Raw genomic sequence first — 5,149 nt, forward strand, 5'->3', positions numbered from 1 at the left:
TACTAGGCTTCCTGGGAGTGTATGGTAAGTCAAAAGACACATTGGAAGCAAGGCGCGACATGCAGATGCTAGCAGGACGACAAGACTTGCAACCCGAGAAGAGAGACAAAGGACGCCACTATTTAAAACCTGCCAGCTATAATCTGAGCAAAGAGGAGAAGGAAAGTATGTTTGATTACTTGAACAGTATCAAGGTCCCGTCTGGGTACTCCTCAAATATACATGGCATAATAAACATGAAAGAGAAGAAAATTCAAAACTTGAAGTCCCATGACTGCCACGTCCTGATGACACAATTACTTCCGGTTATACTGAGGGGTGTTCTACCGGAAAATGTGAGATTGACAGTTGTAAAGCTTTGTGCGTTCATGAATGAAATTTTGCAGAAAGCAATTAATCTAAATAATCTAATAAAGCTACAAAAAGACATTGTCGAATGTCTTGTCAGCTTCGAGATGGTCTTCCCACCTTCCTTCTTCAACATTATGACACACCTTCTAGTTCATATTGTGACAGAAATAACTATCCTAGGTCCTGTTTTTCTACACAATATGTTCCCTTTCGAGAGGTTCATGGCAGTATTGAAGAAGTATGTGCGCAAACGTTCTCGTCCAGAAGGATGCATTGCTAAGAGCTATAGAACAAAGGAGGTCATTGAGTTTTGCGTTGACTATCTTCCTAATCTCAATCCGATTGGGCTCCCCATGTCACACCATGAGGGGTGACTAAAGGGAAAAGGCACACTAGGAAAGAAATGTAATGTGAACATCCCTTGTAGTGAATTCAGCCAAGCAAACTTCACGGTTCTTCAGAATTCATCCAAGGTGGCTCCATATATTGACGAGCACATGAATATTATAAGGTTTGAAAATCCTCAGAAGAATCTTGCTTGGATTACACGCCAACATATAAAAACTTTTGATGGCTGGTTCAGACGAAATTTATTGGGCAACAACACAGTTGATCAAGAACTTCAATGGCTGGCCAGGGGACCATCAATCACCGTCCAGCAATACCAAGGGTACGAAATCAATGGGTATATATTTTACACGAGAGCTCAAGACAAAAAAAGCACCAACCAAAACAGTGGTGTCCGTATGTGTATAGTAAACAATGATGGAGAAAAGAACTACTACTATGGTGTCATAGAGGAGATATGGGAACTTGAATATGGACCCATAGTTATCCCTCTGTTTCGTTGCGAATGGGTGGCTGGAGGAGGCATAACGAAGGACCGATATGGGATGACCATAGTCGATTTTAAAAAGATTAGATATAAAGATGAACCATTCGTTCTAGCCAAGGATGTGACACAAGTGTTCTATGTGAAGAACATGTCGAGCAAACCGAAGAAGAAGTCGGATAAGACGTCTCAAGCAGACAAAGCTGGAAATGAGCCGAAACGGCACATAGTTCTTCCAGGAAAAAGAAAAGTTGTTGGAGTTGAGGATATTTCGGATAATTCGGAAGATTATGACCAGATTGATGACCTTCCTCCATTCTCAGTTGACGTTGACCCCAGCATCCTCTTATCCAAAGAGGACACGCCATACTTATGCCGTGATCATGCCCAAGGGACTTTTGTCAAAAGAAAGATTATCAATGTTCCAGTAGATAATGATAATGAGTAGTAGTTTTATATAAATTATATATTGTATTTTCTCATTCAGTGATGTAATGTAACGCACCGCGTCGTATTTATCTCAATTCTCGATACTATTCGTGCAATTAAGACACAATATCATCTTTAGATAATATTATATTTTTGCATGGTATAAATATTATTTACGTTCACTAATTTTGCATTACTAGAAGCATTGAAACATTAAATTTCAAACAAATAATCAAGTAATATGCGAATTGATTACATCATTGTATAGGCTAGTATTGAAAAGTTTTTTGAATATTTTTGCATGGATCAAAATGAAATGTTTTCGATTTATTACGAATAGCAGAAACATATACACATACGAACCCTATAAGCTACACATAATTGATAATAATTGACAGGGCAAATTTTTGTTTCCCGCCGGGTGAAACACGTTAGTGCCGGCTAGGTTTACCAGCCGGCACTAACGTGTACTGCAGACGTCACGGAGGGCAGGTTAGTGCCGGCCGATAAGGCCAGCCGGCACTAACCTTACCACCGCCCCAACAAATCCCCTTCCTTCCCTCCCACTGCTCACCAATTTCAGATCGACGTCCCGGCCGCGCCCCTGCTCCCGCGCTCGCCCGCGTGCGCCGCCGCCACCGCCGTGCCCGGCCGCGCGAGGATCCCTGGCCGGCCATCGCCGCGCGAGCTCCGCCGCACATCGCGTCGTCATCCTAGCCTGCGCTGCCGCACACCTCGTCGTCCTCCGCCGCACCGGCGCCTCGTCCTCGGCGGCCGCCCTGACGCCCTGCCCCCGCCGCCGCCCCGACCTCGTCGCCATCGGCCATCCCCGGCCCTTGAGGTCCTCCCCCGCCATCCCCGCGAGGTGGTCCCCTGCCATCCCTGGCCCTTGAGGTCCTCCCCCGCCGTCCCCTCGAGGTGGTCCCCTGCCATCCCCGGCCCGCTGTCCCCGCGCCGCCTCGACCTCGCCGTCCTTGCCCACTCCGTCGCGCACCTCGTCGTCGTCCAGGCCCTGCCGCGTGCCTCGTCGTCGACCTCGTCCAGTCCACGCCATCGTGCCTCGTCGTCCTCGCCCAGTCCGCGCTGCCGCCCCTCCTCGTCCCCGTCGACGTCTCGGCCGCGCGCTGCAGCTTTTTTTTTCTAGGTACCAATTAAACCTTTTCAGTTATATGCAGTTTGAACATTTCATTAAACCTTTTCATGCAGTTATATTATAGATTCATTTCAATTAGGAGAATTGGTTCATTTCAATTACTAATGTTTACTGTGGAAAATTGGTTCATTTCAATTACTAATGTTTACTGTGGAAAATTATCATACTTTTTGTAATGCGTTGACAGCAGGCACATTACAAATAGCATATGGCTACCCTTTAGTGATAATCTGGCTTCTGGCACATGTATTTATAATTTTGTTGCCATTCCCTTTGCTGAACATTAATTTCTCTATTGAATTGAACAAGTGATTCCTGAATTGTCATGGAAGCTATTTAGTTTTTTAGGGCATTCTGAAGATATTTGATTGATTATATGATGAAGCCCGCTGATTCGTGTTCAGGAGCTGTTGGTTCCATGCTTATGTGCAAATTATTCTGTTTGGCAGATTTCGTTGTGGGATCATATTATACCGGACAATTATTCAGTAATTCTCTGCCGATTGAATAAAACAAGTGTACAATATTTTTTTAAATACATGCATGCCGCACACACATTTTACTAGTACTAGAAAATACTTAATGTTTTTTTATTGTTTCAGGTAGTGGAAATGAGTCCTACGGACAACCAAGACGAGTTAATGCACGAGTTCATTCGTGAAAGTACCGAGTACATTGCTCCAGAGTTTGATGAGGCCGAGAATGATGGCACCCAATTTTTAAACTTGCATTATCATGGTGATGAGGAGCAAGGTACTGATAGGGAGGAAGATGAAAATCTTGAGACCGCCGAGGTATAAAAGTTTTGTCAATATATATGTCATTTGAATATATATATATATATATATATATATATATATATATATACACGCGTCGACAACTTGTATTTATTTTTAACCGTTCGACAACTTGTATTAATTTTTAGATATTATTTCAGGCATCAGGATCGACGAAGTCTAAACGGAAACATGGCTCCAAAAGGAAGATGGTAGGATGTATGGCCATCACGGAGATCGACGAAGCAACCGGCGAGCCACTAGCCCTTGGCAAAATTAAGACGACATTTATAAATCAATTGGGATATCTTGTTAGGAAAAGTGTCCCCATAAAGTACAAGCTTTGGAAGAGAAATAAAATCTCTGATCGACCTGAAGATATCGTGCCAGATTCAGAGAAAGATTTGTTATGAAAAGAGGTGTCGTTGCACTTCAACTTTCCCCCCAGGCAAAGCTGACAAAATAAAGGGATGGACATTTAAGAAGATGGCAATTCAGTTCGGCTCGTTCAAGAAAAAATTGGTGGCAAACTTTGTCAACAAGGGCCTCACACCAAATTTTGATAAAGTCTGGAAAAAGCAACGAGAGTGGTGGAATGAATTCGTGAACTACAAGCACAGTGTTGACAACGTGGCAGCCTCGATTCAAGGCACAACGAATGCTAGCAAAAAGAAAAACTTTCATAGACTTGGGCCTGGAGGTTATAAGGTTGCTATTCCAAAATGGGAAAAGATGGAAATAATTTAATTGCAAAAGAAATCGTACCGCAGACCTTGAGTTGGCCTAAATGAGCAAGGTATTACTTCTATGCTCATGGAGGCACACTAGACCCCGACACTGGAATGTTTGTGACTAGCGACGTACTAAGAGAGGCTACCCAAAGACTCGACGACGTAATGAGGCGTACAGAAGAAGGAATCTTCGAGCCCAACAGAGAGAATGACGAGCTGACTTACGCTCTTGGGAATGCGGAATACTCTAGACAGACCCGAGGCGTGGGCGTAGTTCCATGGAAACATGGCTTTGCCGGAGATCTCGAAACCTACTGAAGCCGATGCAAAAGCAAGGCAGTAGTAGCAGAGAAGATTCGTACCCTAGAAGACCGGATAATGTCACTTGAGGCAACAGTTAGGCAACGCTCGGAACAACCAGCTGCCAATGTGGAGATCAGCCCCCCCTCTCAGCGTCGTAGCAGTGTTGCTTCCACAGAGCACCCTAGTTTGGGTGCCGACAACCCGAGGGACCCCATCGATGACATCACCGTTAGGACCCAATGTGAGCTTCTGGTTCTTTATGGGAAAAAGCTCAAAGTTTGTGCTGAGGGTTATGCGGAAGTCCAAGAAGAAGGTGGGACAATACATTGCCAGCCGATTCCTGAAGGATACGCCAGAGACTTTGTTGACCGAATTACTAAAGAACGCTGGGAAGACCTGGGCCTCCCGATCCCTATAGGTCCTAAAGACACAGAACTACAACATACCATACACACATGGATCGCTTGGCCAAAGCACGACATAAGATTGGTGCAAACAGCCATAGATTCTGCTCGGTGCTCAAGGCAAAGATCACCAACGGCAGTAGACAGGAATCCTAGTGTTGGTCCACCTT

The sequence above is a fragment of the Panicum virgatum genome, chromosome 7N, assembly GCF_016808335.1.
Source record: "Panicum virgatum strain AP13 chromosome 7N, P.virgatum_v5, whole genome shotgun sequence".
Taxonomy (NCBI): domain Eukaryota; kingdom Viridiplantae; phylum Streptophyta; class Magnoliopsida; order Poales; family Poaceae; genus Panicum; species Panicum virgatum.